Here is a 19,156-nt window from a genome sequence, read left to right on the forward strand (position 1 = left end):
TTGGGAGCTCAATCCAGGTCTCCCATGTGGGTGGCAAAGACCCAACAATTTAGTCATCATTGCTGCCAAATGCCTATCTGTACTTTCCCATGTATTTTTGTTTTGCACTGTTATAGTGTGTTGTCGGGTATGGAAGCCAGCCATCCCTAGAAGGCTGCAGCAGGGTGGAACTCTGGAAAACATGACTGTAATTATAGAACAACATCGACTTGGAAACAACTGCATCTTACCTCCACTATGACTTATCATATTATTAAGAAACAGATTATTCTAGCAACAGGTTGTTAAGAAGCCTGTATTAAATTTTTGGAGCAACCGGGGAAAGTGATTAACTTGAAGAAATACATGAATATGTTTCAGGTTTGGGCTACTGTGTAGAATGAAAACTGAAATTGTAAATTCCATAGTACTCACTGTCTTGGCTGATTTTAGTGTGAGCTTATGCATGACTACAGCCCTCCCACAAGTTTACACAGGCTTGGGAATTTTCTTACCAAAGTTATTATGCAATCTGCATTTTAGCCACGATATATAATGCTTAGAAAAATATTAGGAGGCATATTAATCTTGACTTATAATTATGTATTCCCCTTTACTGGGTTAGTACTGAATTATTTTTCCTATTCTATATTTTTAAGGAAGTAAGGCTTGCTGTAAGCCTATTGTCATTGGAGCTATCCTTCATTAACCTGTTTCACATCTATCACAAATAAATCATCTAATTGATCAGCACAACTCCCATCAATGAGCTTTTTTTTGCAAGCCAACTAATTAGCATCAGGCCCTTGCCTACGAAAAGTTAGCCAGTACAGGATGAACTCGCTTCAATAAACACAGCTCTGAGTGCCAACCAATTAATAAGATTTCATTTTTATTTATTTATTTTTATTTATTTATTTTTTCACAGGCAGAGTGGACAGTGAGAGAGAAAGAGAGAAAGGTCTTCCTTTACCATTGGTTCACCCTCCAATGGCCGCTGCGGCCGGTCTTCTCCTGGTCTCCCATGCGGGTACAGGGCCCAAGGACCTGGGCCATCCTCCACTGCACTCCCTGGCCATAGCAGAGAGCTGGCCTGGAAGAGGGGCAACCTGGACAGAATCCGGTGCCCCGACTGGGACTAGAACCCGGTGTGCCAGCGCCACAGGTGGAGGATTAGCCTATTGAGCCGCGGCGCCAGCCTCAATTAATAAGATTTCAACCAGGAACTGTGATTCTATAGATGATGGAAAGTCACGAAAATTCTAACAGTCCCTGACCTCCTGCTTCCTAAAATCCCTAGGAAAAACTTAGCAGTCTGTTCTGCTTGCCTGACCACAACAGCTTTCCCATACTATGGCAAGCAGTAAATTCAGCTTTGTCCTTTTATTTCAGATAATGTGTGGTAGTCTTACCATCTTTTAACATAGATGGATTTTTAACTTCTGACTGGGAATACTGGAAGCTACAAAGCAATGGAGAAAAGCTTTCAACATTCCAAAGGAACATAATTAATAAACTAGAGTTCTCTACCTAAAAAAACTACCACTCAAATATAACAGATATTTTCAAACACTCAACAGTTTATTTCTCATACACTCTTTCTTTGGAAGTCAATGGAAGAACTCAGGCAAGATGGAGATACAGGTTCCTGCAAACAGGAGATTCTATGTAAGAAAAAGAAATCAAAGAATAGCCACAGAATGGCATTAAAAAGAGAACCCATGATGACAGTTATAGCCCAGCACAAACCAGTTCACATTCAGCTTGTATCAAATATGTAGCAATGCATAACAAACCAACCCAAAATGGTGTGGCTTAAATAAAAACAAAAAACTGTTTAGCTCACAGTTTTGCTGAGCAGGTCTTCTGGCTGATCTTATCTAGGTTCTCTAGACTATCTGCAGTTCAGCTGAGGCTGATTTGTTCCAGATGGCCTCACTCATACCTGATGGGTATCTTGGTGTTGACTGGGGTGGGGAGGGGTGACTCGGTTGTGACTGTTTCCTCATCAGGAAGTGATCCTGGTTTATCATAGGACAGCTGGGGCCAAGAGCCCAAGCACAAGCACTCTTTATGCCTCTATTCCATCACATGTGCTAACTCTCCAGTGGTCCAAGCAAGTCAAATGGTCCAGGTCACAGCCAAAGTGAAGGAACATCCAAATTTACAGAACAAGGGAGCATAGATACAGAAAAGGTAATTGGGGCTGGCCATTTTTGTTATTATTATTTTGTCTGCCACAGAGCTCTTCAAAAGCCTCCAGCTGAAAACTCTTTAATAAGATTGAAATTGGTAAAATACACCTGATGTATCTGAATATGCTGATGGAATATTTAGATAATTGCAAAAGCATTTGGTATTGAATTCATGGTAAATGCAAGAGCTCTTTTGGTTGTGGAAAATGTAAATTTTGCACCAAAATAAACTTATTTCTTAATTCCATTTCCAACACACTTCTTGAAGTACCCCTGTATAAAGATAACTAAGTGAAGGGGAAAAATAACAGAACATTGTTCAGGAAATAAAAGCAACATAGTTTGCAACAGACTCAGTAGTAGTGTTTACTTAGTCATAAATAAGTCGGTTAACCGTAATTATTGTTTGTGTCCCTCCAAAATTCATATGTTGTGACCTAATCCCCATGGTGGTAGTATCAGAGGTAGAACTTTGGGAGGTAATAGGTCGTGAGGGCTCTGCCCTCATGGATGAGATTAGTGCATTATAAAAGAGGCTTAAGGGGGCTAGCATTGTGGTCCAGTGGATAAAGTCACTGCCTGCAATACTGGAATCCCTTATGGTCACCTGTTCAAGTCTCTTCTGTTCCCACTTCTGATCCAGCTCCCTGCTAATGGCCTGGGAAAGCAGTAGAAGATGGCCCATGTTTTTAGGCTCTTCCACCCATGTGGGAGACCTGGAAGAAGCTCCTGGCTCCTGGCTCCTGGCTCAGCTCCAACCGTTGGAGTCATCTGGGGAGTAAACCATCAGATGGAAGACACCTCTCTCTCTCTCTCTCTCTCTCTCTCTCTGTAACTCTGCCTTTCAAATAAATAAATAAATCTTTAAAAAAGAAACAAAGGCTTAAAGGAGCCTGTTTGCCCTCCCTCCATGTGAGGATACAATGGGGACACAATTCTCAGGTAAAAGAAGTGAAAGTCACAGACAGAAATGGCAAATGAAAGAGACAAGAGCTTGCTGTTTTTATCAGTAAGCCTTGGAGGGCCATTTGTCTTTAAAACTATCTGCATTTTAACTTAGTTAAAAATAAAGACAAAGGAAAGGAAAGTGGTCAGCATTATTAATCCAGGCTGATAGGCAATGATCTGTAATATTAAGTGAAAAACAAAAAAGCAGAAAAATTTGTATAGTAATCTATTATCTGTGTTTTTAAAGTGGAGGGACTGGGAAACATAAATATAGGATTATATGCATAGAATGTCCTCAGCAAGCTCTCTCGGGTGTGCCATCAAAATAAATCCCAATCCAACCATAGCTCACCCTTCCATCGCTCTCACCCTTAAGAACACCACCCTCTCTTGCTGACACTGGGCCCTTAGCCTTCCCACTGTTTCCCTTGCCTCCCTGTTTCTGCCCTTCTGCATAAAGCAGCTCAAATAATACAGTTAAACACAAACAGATCACATCACTCCCCTGTTCAAAACTCTTAGAGGTTTTCTTTTCTTTTCTTTTCTTTTCTTTTCTTTTCTTTTCTTTTCTTTTCTTTTCTTTTCTTTTCTTTTTTCATCAAGACATAAAATAAAACCAAATTCCTGGGATGGACTGTGGTAGCCTCAAGTGATCTCATACTCATGTCATACACTTCTTGTTCTAACACATTTTTTATCATTACTTTTTTATTTGAAAGGCAGAGTTAGAGAGGGACACACACACACACACACACACAGAGAAAGATCTTCCATATGCTGCTGAGAGAGAGAGAGCGAGAGAGCGAGTGAGAGAGAGAGAGAGATCTTCCATATGCTGCTTCATTCCCCAAATGTCCACAACAGCAAGGCTGGGCCAAAGCCCAGAGCTTGGCACTCCGTGCAGGTTTCCCACATCGGTAGCAGAAGCCCCAGTCCTTGGGTCATCTCTGTTGCTTTCTAAGGCACATTTGAAGGGAGCTGGATCAGAAGTGGAGCAGCTGGGGCTTGAATGTGCCTCAGGGACTTTGCAAAAAATAGCCCCTCTGCCTGTAATACTTTCTCAGATGTCTGCTAGTCAGCCTCTCATGGTCGCACCTCTTCCCTACTGCCATCTCTTCAGAGAGACCTCTTCTAGGGCCTTTCTGTGCACCCTTGCTGCCCCACACACCTTGTACCCATCATTGTTTATCACCTCACCCTGATTTATTCTTCATAGTATTTATTCACCATATGCCCTTTCATTGTATATTTAATAGTTATTTATCAGCCATATTTGTTGACTTTGTTTATTGTGCTGATCTCAAGCTCATAAAACAGGACCTTGTACATGGTGGTTATTAATGAACAAATTTCTTTGAATAAAAGAATAAACAATGGAAAATACACACTGGTTTGAAATTGATGCCTCTTCAGAGAAAAAATGGCCTGCCATATTTTACAGAAAAGAAAATGTTAAGGGGCCGGTGCTATGGCAAAAGGGGTAAAGCTGCCACCTGCAGTGCCGGCATCCCATATGGGCACCAGTTCAAGTCCTGGTTGTTCTACCTCCTATCCAGCTCTCTTCTATGGCCTGGGAAAGCAGTAGAAGATGGCCCAAGTCCTTGGGCCCCTGAACTCATGTGGGAGACCTGGAGGAGACTCCTGGCTCCTGGCTTTGCAGATATCTGGGGAGTGATCCAGCAGGTAGAAGACTTCTCTCTCTGTCTGTCTGCCTCTGCTTCTGTGTAACTCTGCCTTTCAAATAAATAAATAACTCTTTAAAAAAAAAAAGAAAACGTCAACTATTTATAGCAGCTGTTTTAGGGAGGGAACTGGGAACTTGAATACCAGGGGTGAAACATCAGGAGAGAATGACTGACTTTCACTTCTCTAGGCCTTCTGTCTTCACCTCCCGATGCATCCAGGATCCAAGCAATGGTCTCCACAGTGCTGTACACACAGGAGCTGCCCTTAGATTGTGGAAAAGGAAATGTTAGAACATTCATTATAAGTATCCTTTTCCTGAAATGAGGAAGGCATTCTTCATATTCAATTCACAGGTTTTGGTAAATGCGTGTAATTTACAAATAATCTTCTACATTGCAAGTTCAAAATTTATTCACAAAGGTTATACAATGGAAAAGAAACATGGTCTCTAGGAGTTTAATGACAAACTCATAGGCCATGTAAATAGTGGATGTGTTGTTTGAATCAACATTGAAATCTAGAGATTTCACATAAAATGCCAAGTTTCTGGCTCTTTTGAGACACTAGGAATGGTAATTTTGGTCCTGTGATTTGCTGGTGAGGATGGACACATGTGTGTTTAGAAGGAGGAGGGAGGTGTATGCACTGGCACACAGGGTCTTCCCAATGCTTCCCATGGGTTTTCACATTCAGCTTACCTCACTCATTTATTGTCCTGACCCTGGAGGCATTTTGGTTTATGGTTGACCCTATTTCTCAACTTAGCCAAATCATTTGTCCTTAATAACAGTGAAAGTGCTGAAATTTGCTAATAATCTACGTCCAAAGGGGGAAACAAAGGATGCATCCTGAGGTATTCCTATTAGAACACCATACGTTCTCTCTTCTGATCTTGTTGAATGAGAATAAGGGAGCACATTGTATTTGCTAGCACACTAGAAACCCAGCTTAACCGGACTGTATCCTGTGAATCATCACCCCTTGGATGTGTCCTGGCTGAGAGCAGATGAGAAACACTGATATGTAGACTACAACTTTGTACCCTTTGTATTCTCTAATTATTGCACAGTTCTTCTTTGGTCCATGTGCATCTATGGTCCATATAAATTTCCTATATTGAGAATATTTACTGAAGATTTGTTGGTTGAGTGATTAACAGAAAAATGCATGGATTCTGCTGGTATTTATAACTCATATATGCAGGGTCTTAGTCCACCCGAACGAGGATGAACTGGGTCCGAAGAAAGGTAAGTGCGCCGCTCGCCCGTTCCCCAGCCTCCTGATCCCGGAGACAATCAGACGCAGCGGGGAGTCAAGTCAAGCAAGCAAGAACTTGGTTTATTGCACGTGTAGCAAAGCCTTTTAAAGCACAAGACCGCAGGATTTCTGGGCAGGGCATAAGGACCAACCAATTACTTAAAAGGTCATTTTATGGGGTGACTTTTTACAAGACCAGCCATATGTCTGTACACTGATCAGTTGTCACTTACCCTGATGCTGCTCGGCCAATCAGCTTTGGTGGTAAACGACTTTGGGTACCGCCCACCTTACTTCCTTTGGGCACCATCTTTGAATTGCCTCCTGTGCCTAATTTCCCCACAATATAAGCATAATTTGCATGAATAAATATAGAGGAGAGTAAAACACATGGAAAGAGATGTCTGTACATAGAGTAGAAGCTGGATGAAGCCTCATCATTTTTGTTTTCTGGTTTGTCCTTAACCTCATTTTCTTATTTAATCCTTACAATAGTCATATGTGGACAGGTTTTTATTATTTTTTCTTTCTAGTCTGTATTTTTTAGGCTTATCTGAAAAGCACAGTTATAGAGAGAAAGAAGAAGAGGCAGACACAGACAGATCTTCCATCTACCTGCTCACTCCCCAAATGGCCACAATAACCAGGGCTGGGCCAGGCCAAACCCAGAAGCCAGGAGCTTCCTCTGGGTCTCCCACATAAATGCCTGGGCCCAAGGATTTGGGCCATCCTCCACTGCTTTCCCAGGCACATTAGCAAGGAGCTGGATCAGAAGTACAGCACTCAGGACTCAAACTAATGATCACATCATGTATTCACATGGGATATTGGTGCTGCAGGCTGTGATTTTAACCCGCCAAGCCACAGCGCCAACTCCTCTCGTCTGTATTATATATGTGAGAAAATAAGACTTAGAAAAGTAAAATAAATAGTCTATAGCCACGCAACTGCTAAATGGCAAAGCCAGAATTCAAACTCAGGTCTAACTTTAAAGTCAATGGTCTTCACTAAACACCACCTACCCCTACAAACAAACAAGCAAGTCTTCCTGAGTGTTGTTGAAATTTCTCCAATAAGAAATTCACAACCAATGAAGGTGTAGTCATTGAAAATAAATTATAACATCAGCATATTCTGCAACAGCAAACAGAGAAGTTTTTTAAGCCAAATCAATGCAAGGGAATGAACAAAAGGGCATCCCACAGTAGAATTCAACAGGTTTAAGTATGTGGCTAAAAAGAAGTTAAAACCTTAACATTTAAAAAACTTGTTAGGGATAGCCTTGAAAAACAGAAGACATTTGGAAAGTACTTGTTATAAAATGAAGAAGTGGTTTCTTGGATGCAACTGTTAGGTAGGAAGTCAGATATGAGCTCAAGTGTGTGTGACAAAGGCCTAAAGAGAAGACATCTATGTCCAGCATATGCATCTCAAAGTCATCCCAATAACGTTTCAGGGGCAGCCAAGTATTTGCATCCTGCCCTGCCCCCTTCTACCCAATAACCTGCCAGGTGGGAGGTCCCCACCCCTACTGCTTGATAATCTTCCAGATGCAGCCCAGCATCTGAATTTCAAACACCTTACTCCAGATCCTGATTCTCCAGGGGTCTTGCTTGCCTTTCCTCTAACTCAGGGTGGCACCAGCCAGGTTTCCTCCCATCTGATACCTTCAGGGGGAAAACTCAGATAGGAGTTTTTAGTATTTACGTCCATAAAGTCTTTTGTTTCAGGAGGAGATGTGTGACGACAAAGACCCATTTCCTTAACCCCCCCCCCCCCCCCCCCCGGCCTCAACCGGACTGCGCGCTCAGTCCTCTGCCTCCATGCTGAGCTGCCTACCTGGCCTGGCCAGGTATATTCCACTTGACCATGTAACCTTGCTCTTCCCCCTATCTGAGCGACTGGGCACTCTCTCTCAGGTTCTGTCTGGAGAGGTGCCCATCCGTTCTTACAGATGTCCCTTCCCTAATAAACTTTGCTATTTTACTTTCCACTACTCTCTGTCTCACACCTGAATTCTTTCTTGTGCGAAGACAAGAACCCTGCCATTCACTGGTAACACAACTATTTGTGGTGGACAAAAAGTTGAGGCTAACTCAATTTTTTAAAATATGAAACCAAAACTGCAGCTTCATTCATTCAACAGGAACATTTCCAATATAACCAAGGGTAATGTTGGGCAAAGGAGACACAGTTTGGACTCAAGTTCCACTGAATTTATGGTATACCAAAGCTGAGGAGTCTATATCTGGCCACAAGAGAGCGCTAGGTCAAGTGAAGACCAAGCAGAAGGTCTTGTGGGCCCTGCAGAGAGGTTGGGACTGATGGCTACTGAAAGGGGAACTAAGAGTTAAGAGGCCTCTTTCTGTCCAGGCTGCATACAATAGCACACCCTGTGTGTGCATCAGCTGAGAAAAAGAGATGTGGTAACCAGAGTCTTTCACAACAAGATAAGATAAAAGGCTTAAATAAATTAATCAGAATGGTTCTGAACATGATAAGATAAAAGGATTAGAAGATAGAGAATGAGGCAGCTGCTGAATAAGAAATCATATACATATTTCTCCAACAGAAACAGGCTATGCAATTCAGGGCAGCTTATTTAATGGAAAGGGAAATATGTTAGATGGAAAGCTGAGTGTCTGTGGTAGGTGTATGTCCATAGAAGGGAGCTTGATTGTAAATGAAAAATCAAAGATAAACCCCTAAGTTGACTGGCAGAGCATTCATGAGGTTGATAGTAGGGTGGCTTTGAGCTTAGTTTTAAAATTTTTTAATTGACCACTTAATACATGAATATATTTTCCTTGCAGAAATTATTACACACACAGGTCAAGATAAAGTCTTCTTTCACCATTTCACAACTGTCCTCTACCCAAATCTCAACACCTTCCCCAATTTATCTTTTTCTGGAAACTGAATTACAAATACTTACAATATTTGACCCTGATGCCAAAAGCAAAAATGGGAGGAAAAGCTCATGGTAACAACAACACTAATTCTCTTTTATAACAGGTGCTGTGCTATCCAGTTTCCATATAAGGTGTTGGATCATTCAGTAACTGAGTTCTGAGCAATGACTAATTGCCAGGGACTAGGAGTACAACAATGAGCTCAAGAAGTTAAAACCACCTCCAAACTTGGCATTGTTTTTTTGCTGTATACTGATAAGGTGAGACTCAGAAAAGTTACACAAGGCACCCAGGGGGACTGTGAGTTAAGTGGTAGTGCTGGGGTTCAAATCTTGACCTGTCTGTATTCAAAGCCAGGCCCTCCTTCTAAAAGTATCCAATTTTTTAAAGGCTTATTTGTTTATTTATTTGACACGCAGAGTAACAAGGAGAGGGAGAGGGTGGGGGAGGGGAGGGGAGGGGAGAGGAAGAAGGGGAGGGGGAGGGGGAGAGAGAGGATGAGGTGGGGGACAGAGAGAGACAGAGATCTTCCAATCACTGCTTTACTCTCTAAATGGCAGCAACAGCCAGGTCTGGGCCAAGCCCAGGCCAGGAACTCCATCTGGATATCCCATGTGCATGGCAGAGACCCAGATTCTTGGGCCATCTTCTGCTTCATTCCCAGGCAAAACTAGATTGGAAGTACAGTAGCACTGACTCTAACCAGTGCTCCAATATGAAATGCTGGCAACACAGGCCATGGCTTAACCCACTGTGCCAAAACGCTGGCCCCTATCCAATGATTTTTAAATCATTTCTTTTAAAATAAGCTTTTAAAAATAATTTTTAAATGAAAATAAAATTAAATCATCCCTTTGTCTTCCATTTGTCAACGTTCAACATAATTGTCACAGGCCTCCTGAAGTCTCTTTGTTTAACCAAGCTTGAGATTGACTACAGCTAACCCTCACATTTCTCCTGCTTTATAAATCATCTTTCAGTTAATATTTACAGGACACATCATGTATCAAAAGCTAATGTTCTCTGTTTATGTTAGAAATATATTGACTGATTTATATCACGACCAGTCGTTTAGACTGCCTATGTCTAAAGCTGTTTAACCACAGGCAACTTGAACCTTTGAGGTATTTCATATAGAAACTCCATCCAGCTCCTCTGATGAAAACAAATCCATCTTTACAGGTAGGCCACTGAATGAACCAGAGCACTTCCATTTTATCTTTTTTTCTGCATTGAGTGACAAGGTGATGTATTACGTGCAAAGTGTTGTGCCAAGTATAATGGAAATTCAAAGAGGGGTAGGTGTGGTTCATCTCTACTTCATTTATCTTCATTTTTATGAAAAAGGTTTTATTTATCAGTTCATTTTGAAAGTCAGAGTGACCAAAAGAGAGGGGGAGAGATAGAGATAGAAATAGAGATAGAGATAGAGATAGAGATAGAGATAGAGATAGAGAGGGGGGAGGGAAGAAGGTGGGGAGAGAGAGAGAGAGAAAGAGATAGAGAGAGAGAGAGAGAGAGAGAGAGAGAGCCATCTTCCACTCATTGGTTTACTTTCCAAGAGGCCCCAAAAGCCAGAGCTGATCCAGGCCAAAGCCAGGAGCCTGGAACTCCACCATGGATCTCCCACATAAGTGGAAGGGTACAAAAGGTCTTTAAAAAGTCTATGGAAAGTGTGTATTATGTAAAAATTATGCATGAATTGCAAAAATTTTTTTCACCAGGGCTGGCACTGTGGCGCAGTGGGTTAATGCCCTGGACTGAAGTGCCGGCATCCTATATGGATGCTGGTTCTAGTCCCAGCTTCTCCACTTCCGATCCAGCTCTCTGCTATGGCCTGGAAAAGCAGTAGAGGACGGCCCAAGTCCTTGGGCCCTGCACCCACGTGGGAGACCCAGAGGAGGCTCCTGGCTCCTGGCTTCGGATTGACGCAGCTCTAACCATTGTGGCCAATTGGGGGGTGAACCAGCGGATGGAAGATCTCTCTCTCTGCCTCTCCTTTCTGAGTAACTCTGACTTTTAAATAAAAATAAATAAATTTTTTTTGCACCAAAGTAAAAACATCTTTTAATTTCATTTTCCACTAACTTTTTGAAGTACTCTCACATTATGTGCAAAGCATTGGGCTGTTCATGTCACATGTTCTGGCTCATTCAGCTTTCTCAAAGTCCCTGTGAAGCAGTTTGCTATGGTTTGAATGATTGTGTCTTCTCCAAATTCATGCTTTGGAAGCCCAGTCCCCAGTGCAACAGTGTTGGGAGACAGAGTCTAACGAGAAGTGTTCAGTCATGAGGGATTGGATTAATGCCATTATAAAATAAGCCTTCAGGAGTGCTCTGCTTCTACTCTTTTGCCCTGTGAGGACACAGTATTCCTCCTCTCTGGAGGACACTGCACCCACGTGCTGACTTGGAAACAGGTGAGTCCTGAGCAGATGCCAAAGCTGCTAGAGCCTTGCCTTTGGACTTCTCAGCATCCAGAACTGTGAGAAGCACATTTGTGTTCTTCATATGTTACGCAGCTTATAGTGTTCCATAACAGCAGTACAAAATGATCTAAGACGTAGGCACTACTATTCACACCACCTGATGGATGGGAAAAGCTTGAAAGGAAGGTCCCTTGCTTGCCCAAAGCTGCACACTCTGCCACAGAGCCAGATCTAAAGCAGATCTGCACCATTTCTAAGCCAAACGTTTAACTACTATCACGTTACTCCGTTTCTTGGGGCTCATTTTGGGAGTAGACAGTGAATCCAAGTACTTCAAGTTACAACAGAAATGAGGAGAAAAAAGACTCATCACGAATATTGTAATTTAATGAAATAATTGCGCATCTTGCTGAATCTTTATAAAGGAGAAGTTCTGGAAAATTCCTCCAATGCAAGAATGATGAATGGAGATTAATAACTAATTCGAAATGCATAATATGTTCAAGGTACATTGCTTATGTTAATAACTGTTTAAGGAAAATATGTACTTTTCTAGTTTATTTGTGACCTTAATTTCCCTTAACTAATTTTACTCATAAGTCTTTTTTTAACTTTTGTTTAATAAATACAAATTTCCAAAGTACAACTTTTGGATTATAGTGGATTTCCCCCCCCCCCCCATAACCTCCCTCCCACCCGCAACCATCCCATCTCCTGCTCCCTCTCCCATTCCATTCACATCAAGATTCATTTTCAATTATCTTTATATACAGAAGATCAATTTAGTATATACCAAGATTTCAACAGTTTGCACCCACACAGAAACACAAACTGTAAAATACTGTTTCAGTACTAGTTATACAGAGATCCTACATGGGGAGTAAGTGCACAGTGACTCATGTTGTTGATTTAACAATTGACACTCTTGTTTATGGCGTCAGTAATCACCCGAGGCTTTTGTCATGAGTTGCCAAGGCTATGGAAGCCTCTTGAGTTTGCCAGCTCCAATCTTATTTAGACAAGGTCATAGTCAAAATGAAAGTTCTCTCCTCCCTTCAGAGAAAGGTACCTCCTTCTTTGATGGCCTGTTGGCTTTCCTTGCCTGAAATACTCTCTTGGGCTTTTTAGCCGGATTTGAATGCCTTAAGGGCTGATTCTGAGGCCAGAGAATTGTTTAGGACATCTGTCATTCTAATTCATAAGTCTGAAGCTCTTTAACAATGAGTTCTTCTACATAGCAGTTTTTAGAAATTAAATTTGTAGGGGCCAGCGCTCTGGTATAGCAGGTAAAGCCGCCAACTCCAGTGCCGGCATCCCATGTGGGTGCCGGTTCGAGTCCTGGCTGCTCCACTTCCAATATTTGGCTCTCTGAGCGATCCAACATGGGAAGCAAGATACACAGCAGACTCATAGAATGGCAGATGTCCTAAACAGCACTCTGGCCTCAGAATCAGCCCTAAAATATTCGGATCCGGCTGAAAAGCCCATGAGAGTATTTCAGGCATGGAAAGCCAAGACACTCTGGCAAAAAAAAAAAAAAAAAAAAAAAACCAAAACAAAAACAAAAAACAAAACCCTAAATGAAAGATCTCTGTGAGCGAGATCCCAGTGGAAAGAACAGGTCTTCAAAGAAGGAGGTACCTTTCTCTGAAGGGAGGAGAGAACTTCCACTTTGACTATGACCTTGTCTAATAAGAGAAGAGTCGGTGAACTCAAAAGGCTTCCATAGCCTTGGAAACTCATGATGGAGCATAGGGAGATTACTGATGCCATAAACAAGAGTGTCAATTTGTAAAGTCAACAACAGGAGTCACTGTGCACTTACTCCTCATGTAGGATCTCTGTCCTTAATGTGCTGTACACTGAGACTTAATGCTATAACGAGTACTCAAACAGTATTTTTCACTTTGTGTTTCCATGTGGGTGCAAACTGTTGAAATCTTTACTTAAGGTATACTAAACTGATCTTCTATATATAAAGAAAATTGAAAATGAATCTTGATATGATGGAAGGGGAGAGAGAGTGGGAAAGGGGAGGGTTGCGGGTGGGAGGGAAGTCATTGGTGGGGGGGAAGCCAATGTAATCCATAAGCTGTACTTTGGAAATCTATATTCATTAAATAAAAGTTAAAAAAAAAAAATTGGCTCTCTGCTATGGCCTGGGAAAGCAGTAGAAGATGGTCCAAGTCCTTGGACCCTGGCACCCTAATGAGAGACCCAGAAAAAGCTCCTGGCTTCAGATTGGTGCAGCTCTGGCTGTTGCAGCCAACTGGGGAGTGAACTAGTGCATGGAAGACCTCTCTATCTGCCTCTCCTTTCTCTTGTAACTCTGACTTTCAAATAAATAAATAAATCTTAAAAAAAAAAAGAAATTAAATTTGTATGAAGAAGAGAGACTACTTTGAATTTAAAAGAGAAATGAAACTAAAGAGTTATAAAAATCATATGCAAGAAAAAGAGGTGCTGAAATATAGAGTATACTATTATAATTTTTCCAATTATGCTGAGGTAATAATGAAGATTTATTCCTCAAAAATTAGGAAATTCTGCAGAAGTACAGATAGAGGATACGTTCATTTGAAAAGGAATAATAATGCTGAATAGATGCTAACTCCATGAGGGCACAGATGCTTGTGAATATTTAGAAGCTGGAGGAGCCTCTGGCCCATAGTAGGCAGGTGCTCAGTAAAAACCTCTGAAACAAAAGGAATATGTGGTCAAACTCAAGGGACTTAGTCTCTGGATTCTGCTTCTAAATGATGCATGAATTTGAGCAAGTTATTTAGATCTTTGGGTGCCAATTTTATTCACTTATTTATTTGTGAAATCTTTTGTTTACTTATTTAGAAGATATTGCAAGATGACATTCACTCTACCAAAAAAAATAATAATAGCTTGGTGCTGGTTTAGGAACAGGCCATAAATCAATGGGGACTAGAAAAGGGGTCTCCCTCCCTGTCTCTCTCTCTCTCTCTCTCTCTCTCTCTCTCTCTCTTTGTGTGTGTGTGTGTGTGTGTGTCTGTGTGTGTATTTAGTATTCCACACAGGTATTATAGAAAATCAGTATATAAAATAAAAAGAATTAATTTACAACAAATGGCTACTGATTAGGAAAAAGATTAATGTTAATTATCTCTCATATTATTTATCAACCTAAATCCAGATAGATAAAGGATTTGAATAAAAATATTTAAAATAAATAAAAATTAAATTATGAAACTGTTAGGAATAAGACAGAAGTGTTTTTTTTAAAAACAGCACGATAAAATCCTTTCTAAGCATAGCATCAATACCAAAACCATAAAGAAAATAGATTAAAATGAAGAACAATTATAATAGTTTGACATTTTAAAGTACTACAAACAAAGCTGGGAGGTAAATGACAACTAGGAAATGATAATTAAAACAAAGAAGATAAAGAACCATGAGGCTGGTATTATGGCATAGCAAGTAAAGCCTGTAATCCCAGCATCACCTATTGGAACTCAGGTTCCAGTCCTGGCTGCTGTGCTTCTGATCCAGCTCCTTGCTAACAATGCAAGTTCTTGGGCCCTTGTCCCCCTCGTGGGAAGTCTGGGTGGAGTTCCTGGCTCCTGGCTTCAGGTTGGTCCAGCCCTAGCTATTGCATGCACTTGGGGAGTGGATCAGTGGATGGAAGAACTCTCTCTCTCATCACTCTACCTGTCAAATAAATAAATAAATATTTTTTTAACTTTTATTTAGCAAATATAAATTTCCAAAGTACAGTTTATGGATTACAATGGCTTCCCCCCCCCCATAACTTCCCTTCCACCCGCATCCTCCCAACTCCCTCTCCCATTCCATTCACATCAAGATTCACTTTCAATTATCTTTATATACAGAAGATCAATTTAGTATATATTAAGTAAAGATTTCAACAGTTTGCACCCACACAGAAATACAAAGTGTAAAGTACTGTTTGAGTACTAGTTATAGCATTAAATCACAATGTACAGCACATTTAGGACAGAGATCCTACGTGAGGAGTAAGTGCACAGTGACTCCTGTTGTTGACTTAACAATCTGACACTCTTGTTTATGGCGTCAGTAATCTCCCTAGGCTCTTGTCATGAGTTCCCAAGGCTATGGAAGCATTTTGAGTTCGCCAACTTCTATCTTAGTTAGACAAGGTCATAGTCAAAGTGGAAGTTCTCTCCTCCCTTCAGAGAAAGGTACCTCCTTCTTTGATGGCCCATTCTTTCCACTGGGATCTCACTTGCAGAGATCTTTCAGAGATCTTTCATTTAGTTTTTTTTTTTTTTCCCCAGGGTGTCTTGGCTTTCCATGCCTAAAATACTCTCATAGGCTCTTCAGCCAGATCCGAATGCCCTAAGGGCTGATTCTGAGGCCAGAGTGCTGTTTAGGACATCCGTCATTCTATTAATCTGCTGTGTATCCCCCTTCCCATGTTGGATTTTCTCTCCCTTTTTTATTCTATCAGTTAGTATTAGCAGACACTAGTCTTGTTTGTGTGATCCCTTTGACTCTTAGACCTATCATTATGATCAATTGTGACCTGAAATTGATCACTTGGACTAGTGAGATGGCATTGGTACATGCCACCTTGATGGGATTGTATTGGAATCCCCTGGCACATTTCTAACTCTACCATTTGGGGCAAGTCAGCTTGAGAATGTCCCAAATTGTACATCTCCTCACTCTCTTATTCCCACTCTTACATTTAACAGAGATCACTTTTCAGTTAAATTTAAACACCTAAGATTAATTGTATGTTAATTACAGAGTTCAACCAATAGTATTAAGTAGAACAAAAAAATACTAAAAGGGATAAAGTATTAAGTTGTACATCAACAATCAGGACAAGGGCTGATCAAGTCATTGTTTCTTATAGTGTCCATTTCACTTCAACAGGTTTCCTTTTTGGTGCTCAGTTAGGTTTCCTTTTTGGTGCTCACCTATCAGGGAGAACATATGATATTTGTCCCTTTGGGACTGGCTTATTTCACTCAGCATGATGTGTTCCAGATTCCTCCACTTTGTTGCAAATGACCGGATTTCCTTGTTTTTGACTGCTGTATAGTATTCTATAGAGTATATATCCCATAATTTCTTTATCCAGTCTACTGTTGATGGCCATTAGGGTTGATTCCAGGTCTTAGCTATTGTGAATTGAGCTGCAATAAACATTAAGGTGCAGACAGCTTTTTTGTTTGCCAAGTTAATTTCCTTTGGGTAAATTCCAAGGAGTGGGATGGCTCGTTTGTATGGTAGGGTTATATTCAGGTTTCTGAGGAATCTCCAGACTGACTTCCATAGTGACTTTACCAGTTTGGATTCCCACCAACAGTGAGTTAGTGTCCCTTTCCCCCCACATCCTCACCAGTATCTGTTGTTGGTAGATTTCTGAATGTGAGCCATTCTAACTGGGGTGAGGTGGAACCTCCTTGTGGTTTTGATTTGCATTTCGTTGATTGCTTTGATCCTGAACATTTTTTCTTGTGTCTGTTGGCCCTTTGAATTTCCTCTTTTGGAAAATGTCTATTTAGATCCTTGGCCCATCTCTTGAGTGGGTTGTTTGCTTTGTTGTTGTGTAGTTTCTTGATCTCTTTGTAGAATAAATAAATATTCTTTAAAAGAAAGAATCATTAGCTATAATATATAGGAGAATGCTACAAATCAACAAGAATTCCACACAACATGTAACACAATAGAAAAGCAGGAAAAGGAAATGAGCATGAAATTCAGAAAAGAAATTTTAATAAAAATGGTCAATACAGAAGGAAAATCTACTAGTGGTAAATATGTAAACATAAAAATACAAATATAAACATGAAACTTCTCTAGTCATTGAGTTTCATGCTTATTTGCTCCTGGCTTCAGCCTGCCCCACCTGCCACTGTTGTGTGGATTTGGGGAGTGAGCCAATGAATAGGAGATCTCCTTCTGTCTCTCTGTCTCTCTGCCATTCAAATAAATAAAAATTAAAGTGAAATTAATTTATTAAAAAATGTGAACAATTATGTACTCTAGAGTATGTGAGAGAGTAGAGGAAAAGACATATGGAGGCTAATTATGTTACTTTAAAATAGTTCTTTTTTTTTAATTTTTTTTTTGACAGGCAGAGTTAAACAGAGAGAGAGAGACAGAGAGAAAGGTCTTCCTTTGCCGTTGGTTCACCCCCCAAGTGGCCGCTAAGGTGGGCGTGTTGCGTCCGGTATGCTGCGCCTATCTGAAGCCAGGAGCCAGGCGCTTCCTCCTGGTCTCCCATGCGGGTGCAGGGCCCAAGCACTTGGGCCATCCTCCACTGCACTCCCGGGCCACAGCAGAGAGCTGGCCTGGAAGAGGGGCAACCGGGACAGAATCCGGCACCCCGACCAGGACTAGAACTCCGTGTGCCGGCGCCGCAAGTGGAGGATTAGCCTAGTGAGCCGTGGCGCGGGCTAAAATAGTTCTTAAATTATAAAAGTAATATCACAGCTCCATAATGTTAGGAAAATAGAAGATAGAAAAAAATAACTTCCACATTTAACATAATGATTGTCAGTTTATTTTCTTGCAATATTTTATATTATTATATTATACCTATCATAAAACTCACTCCCTTAAAATGTACAACCTAGTGAATTTTAGTGCATTCACAAAAATGTGTAGCTATCAACATTGTCTAGTTCCAAAACATTTTCACCACCTCCTCTTCACAAAATGTTGGAAACCCACCAGCAATTTCTCTCCATTCCCCTTCCTTCCACCCTGGCCTTATTTTCTGTCTCTGTGTATTGATCACAGGTATGTCTTCAATCCAGCTGAATTGTAGGAGCCTATCTTGTTTCATGTAACATTCTATCAGAAGCAAGCTTTCCACAAATGGATAAATCACCCTCACATTTTTGTATGGAGAAAGCATAAATCTTAAACAGCTTAAGAGGGCAATAAATAAATAAGAAAGGAAAACAAAAAATAACTCCTGGATACCAATTTTAAAAAGGAGATGTAAATAATTTATAAGCAAGCATGTTCAAATATTGAGTAGTAACTTGCTTAGATTTATGAAGACAGGGACATTTGCTTGGGTCTGATAGTCTTACTAATTTGTATTATCTTAAAAAAAATCTTTTTTTTTAAAGCAAAGCAGTACATGCAACATGGTTACAAAAAGCCAATGATCTGACAAGCTTATTATAAAAGCTGGGACTGTTTCGCTGCTACATCTTGTACCTACTCCACACTTTTGTCTGCTACCCACACCCTAGACAAAGTCTAATTTTTAAGAGCTTTTTTAAAAAAACATTTTTTCTGGTGGTTACTTCCCTATCTCTAATAATATAGTCATATCACCACTTCTTTATTTATCCAACAGGCAGACTTTATCTGTGGACTTCCTGTTCTGATGAGATTAGTTCTCGTATTTTCCTCCCCCCAACATGAATGTCTCGTAATTTTTACTTCCCCTAGTGTCATTTTATCTTACTTACTTTAGGTTTTCTTTGTAACTTGTAAGTTTATTGTGTGTGTGTGTGTGTGTCTTTGTTTCATATTCAGTTAACTATAAGCTGTATCTTTTAACTCTCCTCTTTGTATAGGTCCCCTCCCCTTCTACTTCTAAAATTCTCTCACTACTGTTTTCTGTAAGTTTTTGATAGTGTATATAAAAATGTTGACAGACACAGTTGTTTAGGAAGTTTAACAGTGACTTTTTTAAAAGTTGTGAAATGAAAATCAAAGGATAGAAACAACCCAAATGTCCATCTACTGATAGATAAAGAAAATGA

The 19,156-nt window shown here is 40.5% G+C and overlaps 1 long non-coding RNA gene across 1 annotated transcript; it reads left to right on the plus strand.

Annotated features, from left to right (window-relative positions):
- Positions 1-3,744: 3,744 nt before the first annotated feature.
- On the plus strand, positions 3,745-9,402 carry LOC138849009 (uncharacterized). The gene is made up of 3 exons (XR_011387321.1): positions 3,745-5,112; positions 5,605-5,661; positions 9,081-9,402. It is a non-coding gene; the product is annotated as an uncharacterized lncRNA (long non-coding RNA).
- The last annotated feature ends 9,754 nt before the right edge of the window (positions 9,403-19,156 follow it).

This window comes from Oryctolagus cuniculus, chromosome 3 (assembly GCF_964237555.1).
Source record: "Oryctolagus cuniculus chromosome 3, mOryCun1.1, whole genome shotgun sequence".
Taxonomy (NCBI): domain Eukaryota; kingdom Metazoa; phylum Chordata; class Mammalia; order Lagomorpha; family Leporidae; genus Oryctolagus; species Oryctolagus cuniculus.